This window comes from Heloderma suspectum, chromosome W (assembly GCF_057233095.1).
Source record: "Heloderma suspectum isolate Gila_16-S chromosome W, 16-S_ref, whole genome shotgun sequence".
NCBI lineage: Eukaryota > Metazoa > Chordata > Lepidosauria > Squamata > Helodermatidae > Heloderma > Heloderma suspectum.
The window spans coordinates 46093254-46111442 of NC_139475.1; the positions used below are offsets into that span (position 1 = coordinate 46093254).

An 18189-nucleotide genomic window follows, 5' to 3' on the forward strand; every position below is an offset into this window, starting at 1 on the left:
CGAGGTTTACCGGGTTTCTTGGTGTAGCTCCTGTCTGCCAGGCGCTGCCCGAGGGGCGCGGAGGCTGGGGCGAGCAGCAGCCGTCTCTGCAGCGCCAGCCAAGCCAGGCCGGCACCTCGCTCCCGGGCCGTGGGCTCGGGCCTATTGCGGCTGCGCGGGTGGCGCAGGGCAGCCTGGGAAACGCAGTTCTTTTGTGGAGGAGGCTGTCCCTGGCCTCCGCTTTCTCCAACGTGGTGCCTTCCGGGGGTGTCGGGTTCCAGGTGATCGTTCCTGCTGGCTGCGGTTGAGGGCAGTTGGAGTCCAACACCTCTGGAAGGCGCCTGGTTGGGGAAGGCTGGCATCCATCCATCATCAATAATGAAAGTAATAATCAATAGTCTATCAATAAAATATAATAATTAAAGCTGCCATGCTAACTCTGCTTACCTGGGAGTCAGCCCCCCTGAACTCCATGGGGATTGCTTCTGAGTAGGCATGTCTAGCATTGCCCTGTGAATCGTAATCTACACCCGAGTTTCCTCCACCTGGTGCCTGCCAGAAGTGTAGGGCTACAACTCCCATCGTCCTGAACTGGGGCTGATGGGTGTTGAAGTTGCAGGCCTTTGGAGGGCATCGCCTCCGTTATATATTGCAGTGGACTTTACCGTTCTGCAGACTTGGTTGCAATTGGAGATTAGTCTATTCGTTAGATTATTTTTTAAAATTATATACCATATTATATTTCCTATTAGAGCTTAATTATATACTATAATATATACTGCATTGGAACTTAATATTCAACAAGCTAGATTGCTATTGGAAGGTGATCTATTCATTAGACTATTGCTTTTTAATTATATACTATAATACATATTGTATTGGAGCTTAATATTCAACAAATTTGATTGCCATTGGAAGGTGGTCTATTAGGTTAAAAATTATATTCTACATTTGGAGCTTAATGTTCAACAAACGTGTTGGCCATTGGAGGACTGTCTGTTCATTAAATTATTTTAATTCCATATGATATTCTGTTGGAGTTTAATGTTCAACCAAACTGACCGCAATTGAAAGATTGCCTTATTCATTATAATTTTGTTAATTATATTCCATTGAAGGTTGATGTTCAGCAGTCTTTAAAAAATATTTGGTTCAATTTTCTAAAAGGTAATGTTGTGCGAACTAGGCACTGTACGTGTTGATGAAAACTAGGGGAACTGTGAAAAATATTCTCTATTTATTCAGTTTAAAGCAGGGGTCCCCAACCCCCGGACCGGTACCAGTCCGTGGCCTGTTAGGGACCGGGCCGCAGTAGGGGTGTGGGAACCCCCCATTACCTTGAGTCCGTGGTGGGGGGGAGGCGATCCGTTCCGCCGTCCCGCCTTGGAATCCTCGCTGGCCCTGGCCGGCTCCACTCCGCGGCGAGTCCGCGAAGCTGCCGGCCGGCTCCGGCCCTGTTCTTTGCAGTAACAGCCGATTACTGCAAAGAACGGGGACGTAAATGGCGTCCGCTACGCGGACGCCATTTGCGACCCAGTGGCCGGAAGTCCTCCCCTGGCCGGAGCCGGCCGGTAACTCTGCGGCGAGTCCAGGGCCAGCGTGGATTCCGGGGGGGAGGGACGGATCGCCCCCCCCCGCGGACCCAAGGTAAGGGGGGTTCCCACACCCCTACTGTGGCCCGGTCCCATCCCCCCCCCCCCCCCCCGTCCGTGGAAAAATTGTCTTTCATGGACCGGTCCCTCGTCCCAGAGAGGTTGGGGACCACTGCTAAAGTATTTTATTAATCTTAAATGCTCCCTGGCCCACCACCTTACAGGATTCCTCCAACGGGTTAGAGTCTAAACAGTTCACAATAATAATTGAAACAGATGTGTCTATGTGTGTGTCCCGGCGTGTTTTTTTTTTGTCCCACCTCTAGCACTCTAGATAGACTGCCTCTGGACCTGGAGGGCTGATTTTAAGCGATTGTTCAAAAAGCCCTGCTGGATAAGTCTGAAGGCCCATCTAAGTCTAGCATCCTATTTCCAGCACCCAAATGGGATGTATTAAACCAGCCTAAACCATCCTAGTGCATTCCTGTGGCCATTCTGAGCCAAGTGTGTTAATCCACCTATAGTCAGAAGCTTTTTGGACAGGCTGTAGGATCCCAAGGCATTTTCACCCATTTCAATGGCTATTTAATTGTGTTGTGAAATAAGGATTTCAATTTACCCAGGACCACTCAGTTGATCAGGCTGAGAGGTTTGGGATCTGAGGAGGAGGAGACACACACAACCAATGTAGATGAAAGAAGAGGAGATTTATTGAAATAAAAAGAAATCAGCAAAAGTAGAACCTCCCCAGAGAGTTGCACGCTCTCTGAGGCTGAAGAGGTCTCACCCCTCTCAGGCACAAACTTGATTACAAAGAAATCTCAGAGTTTCAGGCTCTGCAGCTCAAGAGGCTGCACGCCTCTTAGATAAGAGCCCCAAACCAACAATCCTCAAGAAGTTGCGCCCTTCCCTGAGGCTTAAGAGGTTGCGTGCCTCTTAGGCAGGAACTTAGTTACCCAAATGTGGTGCATTAAATGACTAAGTATACCGTTAGCCCCTGTTTGTTGCTCAGCTCCAGATCGGTCCACGCCGCAACCTGCGCGGTCCACGCACTGAGGCAACGGTGTCAGCCAGGCCCAAGCCTAAGCCTGCTGTCTTATATCCAAACCCAAACGGTTAAGCCTGACAGAACAAAGATAACTGCGCCTTATCTAAGCCCCGAACAGTAAAATCCTTTCCCTGAATTCGACCCAACACGTACTCACTGCACGCTATCAAGTACTTGGCCAGAGCACTTAATCCCGTGGATCGAGGGCACTGTTGGTATGTGCACATACAAACGATCCAGAACCACGCCCCCCCCCCCCCCGATCACTGGCAGATTCAGGGGGTTTATACTCCTTTTCCCTCGTTGGGGCTCATGAGATCAAAGAGGGGTTTTGTGTGTTCTTTGTTGATTGTTCCCAATTCCCAAGATTGACATTTGTTGTAGACAGCCTGGCACCTCCTTCCGACTCCCCAACATCTCCATGATCGTGACGTGCCGTCCTTGTTATCAGAACATCTGCAGGTACCCCTCTTATTGGCCCATGTCCATCTTCTGTGACTGATACTTTGCCAATCTTCTGCACATACCAGAGCACCTCATCTGGCCCTCCTGCAATAAAGCCACTCACTCTCCATTCACACCTCCCCTTCCTGCTCTGGGCGATTCACGTGACGTGGACCGGGTTAGAATGTTGACCTTTTCACAGTTCATAGTGTTCTCAATGGACACTCGGATGCCTTGGGTCACAGATTACATCTCAGGATGTTCACAATTCAGGCTTGCGTTCAGGGTCAAACTCTGCATTCTATTTCTTTTCACACCACATTTGATTTGTTGCATTGCAAAGAAAACAAGAGCACACTGTGGCGCCTGCAGTCTACAAGATTATCTACTACGAGCAGGGGGCGGGGGAGTTACAGTGGGAAATCAAGTAATTGACTTCATTGACAAAAATCAAGTAAAGGTGGATTTAAGAAATGAGAGAAATTAATAAAAGTGATAAGGTATTAGAAGTAAATATTTAAGGGAAATATAAGTGGATATGGAAAGGAAAGTTTCCTCCTGTGCAAGCACCGAGTCATTGCTGACTCCTAGAGGGAGGCCGCTTGCGCTGGCGTTTTCATGGCAGACGGTAGCGGGGTGGTTTGCCATGGCCTTCCCCAGTCATGACCACCTTTCCCCCAGCAAGCTGGGTGCTCATTTTACTGACCTCGGAAGGATGGAGGGCTGAGTCGACCTGAGCCGGCTACCCAGGACCCGGCTTCTGCTGGGATCGAACTCAGGGCGTGGGGAGAGTTTCGGTTGCAATACTGCCACCCACCACTCTGCGCCACACGAGGCTCATATAAGTGGATATGAGGAGACATTAAAAAGAGAACTTGAAGCAAAATAGGAAAATAAAAATCACACTGTGTCAGTGTGTGTGTGTGTGGCCATTTGAGGATGGTGCCTGAAAACCACTGTGAAATCATCCAAACATTCCAAACTGGCCATTTGGGAATTCCATTTCTCCCTCTAATGCCAAACGCAGGCGGTCAGTGCCAACCGGTTTGGCGCCCAGGCAGGACCATTGAGAAATAAGAGAGAGGTCTCAGCATAGGTTTTATTGTGGTTTGTACTTGTATATTGTAGTTCTGAGCATTTACATGTTATACTGTATTTTACAATGCATTTTGTGGTTTTAATTGTTGAGCTTTGGCTATTGGGCAGAACAGATATGTGATAAATAAATAAATGCTCAGGGCGAACCCCGAGGTTTGCAGAAATACAAAAGTATTTAAAAAAGAAGAAGGGGACAGCCTCCATCCTAAAAAAAAACCAATGCCTTGATCCTGAAGGGGGTGGACTAAATGACCTCTAACATACTGTCCCACTCTAAAATTCTATGGTTCCTTCACAGAAAGGAAGAGAAAAAAGAGGAAATGATGTATTTTTATTTAAACATCCCAGCTGAGGAAGGGTTTCTGTTTTCACAGGTTGCATGGCACAATATTGATTGATCCAAAGATGGATTGATCACAGGGCCTGTGTTGTTTTATAGTCCCTGTGAGTTTCCTTTGAATTTGAGGACACAACCAAAGAGCACAGCTGCCACTCCTGGACATCGCTTCTGTTTTTCTGAAGTCATGATGAGAATAACACTCATGGATTATTTAAGGGAATTTAATCCTGGCCTCCAAAAGGCAACCTGATCTGGTCACGGATGATCATCCGAACCTTGGAGTATCTGACAAAGAAAGCAGGTTAAATTTGAGCCGGGTGTTTTGTTGTGCCAGAGAGGCAGAAAGAGAGACTTCAGGATTGATCTGTGTGGTAACCTAGTTCCTTCGGATGGAGAGGAAACAGTGACTTGACTCAAAACTGTAAGCTGTCTTCATCTTTTCCAAATGCAGCTTTTAAAGGCAAGCTAAAGTTTGTGGTTCTTTTGTGGGTGTTTTTAAATTTTCATTTCCAAAAAAAAGGAGTTTGCAAGCCTTGAGGTTGTTGCACAAAATGCTAGTTTCGCCCCCTGGAGGCGAGTCCAATTTGCCCCAAAGAGGAGAGTCAACTTCAGGCCGGGTCCAACTCGATTTTATTGTTTGCAAACAGTTCGACAAAGGAGCTCACGCTCAAAGCAGAGTCGACCCTGGGCAACCCCCGCGCCGCAGTTTTATCACTTAGCTTGCATTCCTCAGCCAGCGTGTCACTTTGATTGGTTGCCAGCGGTTTGCTTGGCATCCTTATCTTAGGGTTACTGTCTGCTCATTCCAGGCATGCGCAGCTCTTACAGTACTACGTGCTGCTTAAGACACATACAATGGCTTTTAGGTTACATTTTTACTACAATTCCCCCCTCAAAAGGCTTTTCTCAAATTTATACTCTCTTTGGTCCCGCGGTGGACTACGCACTTAAAGGCGCAAACTATTATTGCTGTGGCATTGATGGTTTTCTCTAAACAGCAAGTGAGGCCTGGGACGCCTTTGTTTTAGCTACTAGAATGTTGACAACAAAAACACTTTTTTTTTGAACTTTTGGAACTCAGTTTTGTTCCGTTCATCAGGAACCCTTGAAACGAGAGCACCCTCTTTCTGTAGAGCTACTTGAGTCCTTTCAGGGGTTCATTATTCCAACGGTGACCTTCAGGTGGGTCAGCTTCTGGTGTGACCCTCTCTGGTGCAGGTGATGCCTTTATTCAGTGTGATGAATCCACTTCTTTTCTTTGGCGACTTTCATAGCAATGGGAGTGGTAAGTAGGATCTGAAACAGACCCTTCTGCTTCTTGGTAGGTGGTTCATCTTTCTAGGACCGGATTAGCACCCAATCACTGGGATTGAGATTATGCACTGGAGCATCTAAAGGCCAGGATTGGTGCGGTGTCGCAAACCTGTGAAAACAAAACAGACTGCAAAGCAGTAACATAACCTTGAATCTTAAAACTTTTACTTCTAAATTCACATTTAAGCTATCAGCCATAGGTAATATCCAAGGTGGGCGCTTATGGAACGTTTAAAAGGTGTCAATTTAATACTTCCCTTGTGGGTGCACCATACTCCAGTCAAGGTGATTGGCAAGGCCTGTGGCCTTTCAACTTAATCTTTAAACAAATTCTAGTGAGCATTGTCTTTAAGGTGCGGTCAATTGGTTTTATCATTACTAGCAGGTACCGATAGCCATGAGTCTGGGGCAACTCTGAAAAGTCAATTTGAAATCTCTGAAAAGGATAGTAAGCGCATGGGCGACTTCTCATTTGAGCTGGGGGCTCAAACATCTTTGAATCATTTTTGAGGCACAAAAGGGCAGTCAGCCACTGCTCTCAGGTCTTGGTCTAACCTGAAGGAGGTGCTATCTGCCTCGGGCGCACCCAAAATCGGGGTGTTAAAGGGGGATGATCCCTTTATTAGCTAACCATAACTTTTGAACTTCTCAATGAGCGGCTTCAAGCCTGCACGGGTGGCTTTCTTCAGAGGATACTGCCTCACGCACACAGGGCTCTCCCTTTTTAAAGAAGATTTTAACTGGTGTCATGCATTTGCTCGGGCAGGGGTTCTGTCTGCCCACACACATGGATCAACATTCTCTAAAATCTCAGTCCCTTTGGCTTCTGACACAATCTGGATTGCTTGAAGGGCCATCTGCTAATTTGAGCCCTGCATTGCTGGCAGCTGTACTACAATCTGATTATCACTGAAGAAGATTTTAGCTTGCAGTTTTGTTAATAAGTCCCGCTCCAAGAGGGCAACCAGGTATGCAGATGAAACTACAAAGGCATGTTCCAGTATGTTATTTCCAGTCTTCGTGAGGAGGGGCTTACACATGGGCAATTTAGTTTGTTTTTTTTCCCTTTAATTCCTTTTATAGTTACATGCTTTCCACTTTCTCTCGCCGGGGGGGCCTCACAGGGATCATAGAAAATGTGGCTCCAGTATCTTACTAGGGCTTTATAGTCCTTGCCACCAACCCTTACTTTTATCTTGGGATTCTCCCGAGCGTTTGTTCGTAGGGTGGTAGCCCTTCAGCTAGACTCCCCCCCACTGGAGGACCCTGCCAGCATTTGGCAGCCTTCAGGGTGAGTCTCTTTTCTCTTCTCTTTCAACTCTGGAAAATCTTTTTTAGTGTCTCTTCTCTTGACAATACGCACATTTATTGCGCCCCGGTCGGCCCTTAGGTAGTTCATCTTTCCAGGACTGGATTAGCACCCAATCGCTGGGATTGAGATTATGCGCTGGAGTGTCTAAAGGCCAGGATTGGTGCGGTGTCGCAAACCTGTGAAAACAAAACAGACTGCAAGGCAGTAACACAATCTTGAATCTTAAAACTCTTACTTCTAAATTTACATTTAAGCTGTCAGCCATAGGTAATATCCGAGGTGGGCACTTATGGAACGTTTAAAAGGTGTCAATTTAATACTTCCCTTGGGGGTGCACCGTACTTGAGTCAAGGTGATTGGCAAGGCCTGTGGCCTTTCAACTTAATCTCTAAACAAATTTTAGTGAGCATCATCTTTAAGGCGCTGTTCATCTTCTCGACTTGTGGATTGAGGTTTCCAAGGGGGGTGTAGCTTCTAGTTAGTTTGTTATGCCTGGGCCACTACTTGTGTCACTTGTCCAACAAAATGGGGCCCCTGATTTGATTCACTCTCTTTAGGTAAAAAGAGCCTAGGGATTACTTTCTAACAGGATCTTGGCTACTGTCTGTGCGGTGCAGTCAATTGGTTGTATTATTACTAGCAGGTACCGGGGGGCTTCACAGGGATCATAGAAAATGTGGCTCCAGTATCTACTAGGGCCTCACAGTCCCGGCCACCAACCTTGGGATTCTCCCGAGCGTTTGTTCGTAGGGTGGTGGCCCTTCAGCTAGACTCCCCCCCACTGGAGGACCCTGCCAGCATTTGGCAGCCTTCAGGGTGAGTCTCTTTTCTCTTTTCTTTCAGCTCTGGACAATCTTTCTTCCAATGTCTCTTCTCTCAGCAATACGCACATTTATTGAGCCCCGGTCGGCCCTTTCCTTTTCTGCCCCCCCCCCCCCCCCGGTCGCTTCTGTGCTCTCTGTGTTCTGTGTTTATATCTCCGCCCATGGTGGCTGCCAGCATTGCCTTTTCCTTTTTTCAGGAATGGCACTCTTTTCACGTGCTCTCACGTGCACCATAGCTCTAAAAACTTCATGATCTGGGGTCTGATAAGGCTAAAGCAGGCGGTGATATTAAGGCTTGCTTCAATTTAAGAAAAGCCTTTTTTTATTTTAATTGTCCACTTCTAGTGGGTAATATTTTTGTTAGAGCTTCATACGGGGGCTTCACCCCTTTTTATGGCTACTATAGCCTCCCTCTTGTAACAGGCACACTTATCTTTTGGCTTGCCTGTTCTGCAGATCATGTTTCAAATTTTCTGTGCCATGCGCCAGTTTTAACTCTTTGTCTTCTCTGCAAGTTAGGCTGTTTGCCATTGCTTCGACAGAGACTGGCTTGCTTAGATCTTCTTACTAATCTCAACGACACAAAATTGGGATAAGCTTTCTTTCTTTTTTAAGCCTTTTTGTCTGCTACTTTCTTCTGCCTTCTTTTATACCTTTTTCATATCATTAAAATCTAACACCATGACTGGAAAACATTTGTTTTGTATAGTAGGGCATGGTGGAGCAGATCTAACCATTATACTGCTCCTCGGACTGCATGGTCAGGGCCCATCAAAATTAAGGGAAGGGCATTTTCATACATGCAAAGAGTTCCAAGCCACCATTTTTGCATCGGCAACTCCGCGCTGCATGAGTTTTGGCAGAGTGTCAGGTTTGCCTCTGAGCAAATGGAACGTCAGAACAGTTCAGATTTTGAGAAAGAGCTGGAACACATGGAGCAGGAACTTTCTTAGGCTTCAGAAACACAGCTGGGCTTAGAAGTATCACGGGAGAGTGGGGGACTCTTTCCCTCTCACCTCTTAAGTTAAGAGGATTTGCTGCCCCCCTTTTGAAAGGGAAACTAACCTTCGTAGTTTCTCTTTGAACTTTTTGAAGGCTGTTTCCTTTGTAGTCTGTGAATCTCTAGCAATTTGCATCTGTATGCTTCATTAGGGTAAATGAAATCAAAGCCTTGGAAATCATAGAATCATAGAACAGTAGGGTTGGAAGGGGCTTACAAGGCCATCGAGTCCAACCCCCTGCTCAGCGCAGGAATCCAAATCAGAGCATCCCTGACAGATGGCTGTCCAGCCTCGTCTTGAGTGCCTCCAGGGTGGGAGAGCCCACCGCCTCCCTGGGGAATTGGTTCCATTGTCATATTGCTCTAACAGTTAGGACGTTTCTCCTGATGTTCAGCCGGAATCCAGCTTCCTGTCACTTGAGCCCATTATTCCGTGTCCTGCACTCTGGGATGATGGAGAAGAGATCCTGGCCTTCCTCTCTGAGACCACCTTTCAAGCATTTGAAGAGTGCTATCCTAGCTCCCCTCAGTCTTCTCTTCTCAGGGCTAAATATACCCAGTTCTTTCAGTCAAATGCAGCTTTTTATCTGAGTGTTGAAATCACAAATCAAACTGTACTCTGAGCTGATCACAAACAAACACACAATCTACAACAACGGGAGTTTAAGGCTATGACAAGCCTCACAGTACTTTTTATGGCAAGTCTTTAACTGTCCAAAGTTCCAGTCCATGTGCAGAGTGCCTCTAACAAAGAAGGCTTTGGGCCATAAAGAAGGGATGCTTTTAACAAAAGCTCTGTGTCTCTTCATCAGTTCGAATGGGGAAGGTGTAACCTTACACCTCTTCTAGATTCCTCCACAGGTAAGAACAGAGCAGTGCTGCTCAGCTTTCCAGCTGTGATGTTTTTCTTGTTTTTTTTTTTGCAAATCTCACTCTTTTGTCAGGTCCTCACAGACACCTTCCAGCCTCTCTGCTTGCTAAGGCTAAACCAGCCGCGGCGAAGGGGGGTTAGGCAAGTCCCCCTTGGCTCTGCTCTGAGCAGGCTGACAGAGATAAGCTCACACAGACCCTGATATTTCAAGAACTTGCTCTGTCTTTGTTTCTTGATTTTGCCACAGTCTTTAAGACGTCAAACAAATCTCTTTCTTCAGAAGTTGCAACTTTTTAAACTGATTTTGCTTCTTCTAACAAACGTGGATACGGTGGCAGACAAACTCTCTGGAGGGCCCCCTCCCTCCCCCGACAACCTCTCCTCCCAACCTAACAGGCCGAATCAGACCGGGGGGAGCTCAGGGCACCTTGGGCAGGGTCTCCCAGTCTTCAAGCTCCTTCCGTGGGGCTTGAATCGGGGGGAACAGGGGCTTTGGGCTCCACCTCGGAGCATACCATCATGACTTTACAATATTGAACTTTATATTCAACCTTTTCTCGCCTTCAGTGGATTTTGGTTGGCACTCATCCAAATGCTGATAACCTCACCTTCCCTGAGGCAAATTTATCTCTTACTACTTGATTCAGACACCACCCGGGGTCTCTTGCCCCTGCGGTCCTTTGCCAGTAACACATTTGCACATTTACACTTCTGTAACTAAGGGGGATCCTTTCCGCACCAATTCAACCAACCATCAATATAGGCGAATTGATCCCATTGCCCATTATTCACCACATTTTTATATACAGCATTTACAAGATTTACATCGAAGGATCCTATGTCTGGCCAACTTATTCCAAATGCTGGCCAGTCCAGTTGGCAAAAGAAGGTCAATTTACCCTTGGCCATCTTAATTCTAAAATCTCTTTTGAACTTCCTAAAGTTCCTGAGCATGCATCCCAAGGGAGTGGCAGAGCTTTCTGAACGGGAGCTACCCGCCCCCATTGTGCCTACCTCTATTTGAAACCACACACGGAGTCTGACAAACCTCAGACGTTTACACAGAGTCTGACAAACCTCCGACGCTCCGAAGGCAACTCAAACAGAAAGACAGAAGGGAAATCAAGTACTTACTCTGCCCAGCACCCTAGTGCCGTCTCTTCAGACCCGTTCAGCCTGGTTGGCTCAATCAATGGAGTCCACGCCTTTAACCTCCTGGGTGTCCCGACCCCCGTTCTCTGGTGCCGTGGCAGACCTCAAAGGCGGTCCGGCACGCCCCACAGGCACCTTTGCCGGTTCTGTCGTTTGACCCCAGGGTGGTCCAAGGGACTCCTGGCTGCTCGCCAATTTGTTGCACAAAATGCTGGTGTCGCCCCCTGGAGGCGAGTCCAATTTGCCCCAAAGAGGAGAGTCAACTTCAGGCCGGGTCCAACTGGATTTTATTGTTTGCAAACAGTTCGACAAAGGAGCTCACGCTCAAAGCAGAGTCGACCCTGGGCAGCTCCCGCGCCGCAGTTTTATCACCTCAGCTTGCATTCCTCAGCCAGCGTGTCACTTTGATTGGTTGCCAGCGGTTTGCTTAGCAACCTTATCTGAGGGTTACTGTCTGCTCATTCCAGGCATGCGCAGCTCTTACAGTACTACGTGCTGCTTAAGACACATACAATGGCTTTTAGGTTGCATTTTTACTACAAGGTGACACAGCATTCCTCATCAACCAGAAGGGAAAGCTTAGCCAGCTGCTGTTCTTTGGAGTCATGGGTGCTCAGCATTTGAGGGAAGTCAACACTTCCCAGCACCATAAAACTACACCTCCCAGAATCCTTTTTGAGCACATGCTCATTCCAAGAGAGGGAGAGAGAGAGAAGAAGAAAAAAGCAGCGACAGGAAGAAATGAGAAACGAGAGAAGTGGCAGGTTGCACTTTTTGAACGAACAATGCTCTGATCCAGATGAATGGACCCGATTCTGAGTGGATGCCTCTAGAACAACTGCCACAAGAGGAACGGAAGACCCTGCAGCTCGTAAAGAGTTAAAACTCCTTCAAACTTCAAACTAAGCCAAACTTTTTCTTAGAAGTAAGTTTGCCCATCAGGTTTATTTTTAATTTTTTAAAGAAAAGACAAGAAAAAAAGTCCTTTGACATGCAGGCCCAGGTTTGTCCTGTTGAAGGTTTGATTCTGTGCACGCTTACTTGGGAATAAGTCCCACTGAACTCAGTGGGGCTTCTGAAAAACAGAACAAAAAACTGCACCATGTTTAGAAGTTGGGCTGTTAAACTGCAGTCCACAGTTGTTTAACATAGAAGCTGATTCTACTGAAATCACTGGGGCTTACTTCAAAGTCATTATTGCTATTTATTTATTTAAAAGATATGTATTATACAGTCCTTTTTATATGTAAATATATTTTGCCACATAACAAGGTCCGTTCGAAAACAATCTAACATCCAAACAAAAGTTTGAGTGTAAATTTTATAGTATGTTATTGAATATGTCAAGCTTGTAAATTTGTATTTATTGCTTTTCTATTTCTTTTTGCCTGTTGTATTGCTTTTACCTTGTGCCCCTCCTTGAGAGGGTTCTACCCTTGAAACAGGCCTGAAAATAATTTTAAATAAATGAAATTGACAGAGAAAGGCATAAAATGAATTCAAGTGAGTGCAAAAGGAAAGCATGCATAGGATTGCAGCCTAAGTTGCAATTGTTTACGCCTAAGTAACCCCGCTGAGTTCACACCCTAAAAAAAGTGGGGCAGGTGTTGCAATTCTAACGCTGGAGTTCTGTGCAAACTCCATCAAAAACTATGGGATTTACTATTGAAGAAATGTCTGTAGGATTGCTCTCTAAGGCATGCTGAGAATTTGCACTGTGCATTGCATAACAATGATAGCTGTATTTCTACAGCTGTCTGTCTGTCTGTCTGTCTTCTTTGTTTCCAAAACTGAGATGGTACAGCTAGAATGTGGGTTATCTTCAGCCAAGGAAATGTTACAACAAGTTGCTCAAGCCATATTTTAAAAATTAAATAGCCAAGCCATATTTCTCTGTCTCAATTAGAAAAAAAATAGGCAATTGCAATTTCCTCCCTTCTTTGACTCTGATCCAAATTTGTCAATCCCTTTCTTTGTGATTGGTGTTTTTCTTCTTCTTCAATTAGTCTGGTACATTCTTGGGGTATTTATGCCAGAAGCAAATTGTTGTTGCTCTTTATTCGCTCAGTCGCTTCCGACTCCTCGTGACTTCCTGGATCAGCCCCCGCCAGAGCTTCCTGTCGGCCGTCGCCACCCCCAGCTCCCCTGAGGTCGAGTCCGTCACCTCCAGGATATCATCCGTCCATCTTGCCCTTGGTCGGCCCCCTCCTCCTTTTGCCTTCCACTTTCCCCAGCATCAGCATCTTCTCCAGGGTGTCCTGTCTTCTCATTACATGACCAAAGAACTTCAGTTTTGCCTTTAATATCCTTCCCTCAAGTGAGCAGTCGGGCTTTCTTTCCTGGAGGATGGGCTGGTTTGATCTCCTTGCAGTCCAAGGCACTCTCAGAATTTTCCTCCAGCACCACAGTTCAAACGCATCTATCTTCCTTCACTCAGCCTTCCTTACGGTCCAGCTCTCACAGCCGCAGGTTACTACGGGGAATACCATTGCTTTCACTATGCGGACCTTTGTTGTCAGCGTGATGTCTCTGCTCTTCACTATTTTATCAAGATTTGTCCTTGCTGTCCTCCCAAGAAGTAAACGTCTTCTGATTTCCTGGCTGCAGTCAGCGTCTGCAGTAATCTTTGCGCCTAGCAATACAAAGTCTGTCACTGCCTCCATGTTTTCTCCCTCTATTTGCCAGTTATCAATCAAGCTGGTTGCCGTAATCTTGGTTTTTTTGAGGTTTAGCTGCAACCCAGCCTTTGCACTTTCTTCTTTCACCTTCGTCATGAGGTTCCTCAGCTCCTCTTCGCTTTCAGCCATCAAAGTGGTATCATCTGCATAGCTGAGGTCGTTAATGTTTCTCCCAGCGATTTTAACTCCAGCCTTGGCTTCATCGAGCCCAGCACGTCACATGATGTGTTTTGCATACAGGTTGAATAGGTAGGGTGAGAGTATACAACCCTGCCGTGCTCCTTTCCCAATCTTAAACCAGTCCGTTGTTCCGTGGTCTGTTCTTACCGTTGCTACTTGGTCGTTATACAGATTCCTCAGGAGGCAGACAAGATGACTAGGTATCCCCATACCACCAAGAACTTGCCACAATATGTGATGATCCACACAGTCAAAGGCTTTAGAGTAGTCAATAAAACAGAAATAGATGTTTTTCTGAAACTCCCTGGCTTTCTCCATTATCCAGCGGATATTGGCAATTTGGTCTCTAGTTCCTCTGCCTTTTCTAAATCCAGCTTGTACATCTGGCAATTCTCGTTCCATGAATTGCTGGAGTCTACCTTGCAAGATCTTGAGCATTACCTTACTGGCATGTGAAATAAGTGCCACTGTTGGATAGTTTGAACATTCTTTGGTGCTTCCCTTTTTTGGTATGGGGATGTACGTTGATTTCTTCCAATCTGTTGGCCATTCTTGTGTTTTCCAAATTTGCTGGCATATGGCATGCATCATCTTGACAGCATCATCTTGCAAGATTTTAAACAGTTCAGCTGGGATACTGTCATCTTCTGCTGCCTTGTTATTAGCTTTGTTATTGTTATTGTTATTGTTATTGAAGGCCCATTCAACCTCACTCTTCAGGATGTCTGGCTCTAACTCACTGACCACACTGTCAAATCTATCCCCGATAGATTTATCCTTCCTATACAGATCTTCCGTATATTCTTGCCACCTTTTCTTGATCTCTTCTGCTATTGTTAGGTCCTTGCCATCTTTGTTTTTGATCATACCCATTTTTGCCTGGAATTTCCCTCCGATGTTCCTGATTTTCTGGAAGAGGTCTCTTGTCCTTCCTATTCTATTACCTTCTTCCATTTCCGCGCATTGCTTGTTTAAAAATAATTCCTTACCTCTTCTGGCTAACCTCTGGAATTTTGCTTTTAATTGGGCATATCTCCCCCTTTCACTGTTGCCTTTTGCTTTCCTTCGTTCTTGGGCTGCTTCCAGTGTCTCAGCAGACAGCCATCTTGCCTTCTTGGTTTTCTTTTTCTTTGGGACGTTTTTTGTTGCCGCCTCCTGAACAATGTTGCAAACTTCTGTCCATAGTTCTTCCGGGAGCCTATCTACTAAATCTAGTCCTCACCTCCACTGCATATTCATGAGGAATATTAGTGAGCTCATATCAGACTGATCTGACCAAAGGTGTCTGCCACCTTTGGCTACACAGGATGTAGTCAGTCTGATTTCAGTGTCGACCATCTGGTGAAGTCCAAGTATAAAGTCGTCTCTTAGGTTGTTGGAAGAGAGTGTTTGTTATGCACAGTGAGTTGTCTTGGCAAAATTCTATCAGCCTAGGTCCTGCTTCATTTTGTTCTCCCAGACCATGCTTGCCTGTAGTTCCCGGTGTCGTTTGACTACCCACCTTAGCATTCCAGTCTCCTGTAATGAAAATAACATCTTTGTTTGGCGTACTATCCAGTAGGTGCTGCAGATCCTCATAGAACTCATCTACTTCTGCTTCTTCAGCATCTGTGGTTGGGGCGTATATTTGGATCACTGTGATGTTAAATGGCTTACCCTGAATTCGAATTGAGATCATTCTGTCATTTTTTGGATTGTATCCAAGCACTGCTTTAGCCACTTTATTATTAATTATGAAGGCTACTCCATTTCTTCCGTGGTCCTCTTGTCCACAGTAGTAGATCTGGTGGTCATCTGATGTGAAGTGGCCCATTCCAGGCCATCTCAGTTCACTGACACCCAAAATGTCTATATTTAATCTTGACATCTCCCCAATAAGCACATTCAATTTGCCCTGGCTCATAGATCTTACATTCCAGGTTCCTATGGTGTGTTGATCTTTAGAACATCGGATTCGTCGTTCACCGCCAGCACCATCGGCCGCTAGCCGTCCTTTCGGCTTTGAGCTAGCTGCGTCATCACATCTGGGGCTAGTTGAACTTATCCTCTGTTCCTCCCCAGTAGCATTTTCACCATCTTCCGACCTGGGAGTCCCATCCTCTGATGGTATACCGACGTATCTCTGGTTGTACTAATCCATTTAGTTTCCACGGCAAGAATACTGGGGTGGGTTTCCGTTTCCTTCCCCAGGGATCGTATTTAGTCTGACCTCTCTGCCATGACCTTCCCGTCTTGGGTGTCCCTTCACGGTTTAGCTCATGGCGTCATTGAGGTGCTCAAGCTCCAGCACCACGACAAGGCAATGATCTCCTTTGCTGGAGAGAAGTGAATTGCAGCATAAAAATCATAATCAACTGATCATAAAAAAAACAAAAAAACATTTAAAGCAGCTCCAACTTTTGAGCTGCAATCCAGGAGTCCAGAGTGGCCCAGATCATGTAGAGGGGCCAAAATGGCACTTGAACCCACGATATTCCAGTCCCCAAGGCTATGCATATGTGGGTGTCGAAGGCTCCAGGTAAAAAGAAAATGTTCGTTCCTCTTTCCTGTTTCATTTCTGCTGGGATCTGCCCACCTTCTGTTTCCCCCGGTTTACTGTGCTTCGCGGAGCTCTACAACAGCCTGTTTTGCCCATTGTTTGGTAGGCCGTTATTCCTTTTGGATATTCAGAGGCAATGAGTACACCAATGGGTAAAGGAAAGCAATTTAGGGCACAGCCCCCTCCGAACATGGAGGCTGAAGAGTGTCCTATGTGAGGTGAGGGGAGCGCAGAGGTGACTGTTCCCTCTGCGCTCCTCTTGCCCTGAATTTTCGCTTGACAGGCCATTCTACCCATCTAGCTGGGGTCTGCGGAGCAGGAGGGAAGGAGCCTGGGGAGGCCGAAGGATTCTTCGTAAGCTGACCACCCCGGTCTCCTCCCCTTCGCACCCACAGCACAGCTCCCTTACCCTCCTCTTCAAGGTCATCTCTGCGACCTCAGAGGGGCAACCGGTGCAGTTCTCTCTCTGCCCAGAGGGAGGGGAGCTGGGTGGCCAAGGAATATTTTAACGAAATAAATAAACTTCTGGGTGCGAGGTCGGAGCTCTGTCTCCGGCCTCAGATCCAGGAATGCGAAAAATCATAGGGCCCCGCAGACATTGTCTAGGGGACACACAGGATTGCCAAAATAGGCTAAAGAAGCAAGAGAAAGCAAGATGATCCATTCAAAGCATAAAGGTGACTCCTTCAGTCACCCAGAGCCCCGCACCCTTATCTTAAGATCAGCAAGTCAGATAAGAGCAGAGATGAATGGCTGCAAAGGCCAGACCCATGGTATCTGTCAAGTCTGCCCATGGAGAGGTTCCGAATTGGGAGGGCCCCAGGGAATTGTACATTCTTAGAGTCATGGAATAGTAGGGTTGGAAGGGACCTTTAAGACCATCTAGTCCAACCCTCTGCTCAGTGCAGGTATCCAAGGGAAAACACTGATTGATTGACTGACTGACTGACTGACTGACTGACTGATTGATTTACAATCATATACCACTCCACATCAGAAGATTTTGGAGTAGTGAACAACATGATAAAAGAATAAAACAACAGGTTAAAAAAAAAGTTTTAGCTCTTTTAAGATAAACCTCAACAAGGTGGAATTTAACAAACTACGGCTGGTCATGCAAGGAAGGCCTCTTGGAATAACAACATCTTCAAGATGCGCCGGAAGGAACAAAATGTTGGTGCCTGCCAGACCTCTAAAGGCAGGGAATTCCACAGGAAGGGGGCCACCACACAGAAGGCTCTTTTCCTGGTGGACTCCAACCGGGCCATGGGTCCATGTGGAACCACCAGGAACATGCCCTCTGATGACCTCAGTGACCGGGCAGGTTGGTAAGGAAGGAGGTGCTCTCTCACGTATCCTGGTCCCAAGTTGTTTAGGGCTTTGTACACTAGCACTAATACCCTAACCCTGGCCCGGCAGCGAATAGGCAGCCAGTGCAGTTCCCTCAGCAAAAGAGTTGCATGCTGGAAAGGGGCAGCTCCCGACCACAGCCGAGCTGCTGCGTTCTGCGCTAGCTCCAACTTCCGGACCAGCCTCAAGGGCAGCCCCACATAGAGCGTGTTGCAGTAGTCCAGTCCTGAGGTTACTGGCGCCTGTACCACCGTGGCCAAGCTATCCCTGTCCAGGGGAGGCCGTAGCTGGCGAACCTGCCGAAGCTGGTAAAAGGCACTCCGAGCCGCAGCGGCCACTTGGGCCTCCAGCGACAGATCTAGGAGTGCCCCCAGACTACGGACCTGATCTTTCAGAGGGAGAGCAGCCCCCTCCAGAGCAGGCAATGAGCCTGACTCCCGGACCAGGGAACCACTCACCCACAGGGCT

General features: G+C 46.8%; 1 protein-coding gene and 1 long non-coding RNA gene across 8 annotated transcripts in view; one reads left to right on the plus strand and one right to left on the minus strand.

Moving 5' to 3' along the window:
- Nucleotides 1-18189, plus strand: part of LOC146333976 (amyloid-beta A4 precursor protein-binding family A member 3-like) — a 47387-nt gene that overhangs the window by 7076 nt on the left and 22122 nt on the right. For 3 of the 7 annotated variants that reach the window (XM_084825070.1, XM_084825071.1, XM_084825072.1), the window contains exon 1: nucleotides 10842-11899. The exons of the other annotated variants lie outside the window; for them this stretch is intronic. The gene's annotated coding sequence lies outside the window, so the exon portion shown is untranslated. Of the gene's footprint in view, nucleotides 1-10841; nucleotides 11900-18189 lie in introns of those variants that run through there. 7 annotated transcript variants of the gene reach the window in all.
- On the minus strand, nucleotides 1895-11350 carry LOC146333977 (uncharacterized). The gene is made up of 2 exons (XR_014786413.1): nucleotides 10957-11350; nucleotides 1895-7321 (listed from the first exon to the last, which is right to left on the minus strand). It is a non-coding gene; the product is annotated as an uncharacterized LOC146333977 (long non-coding RNA).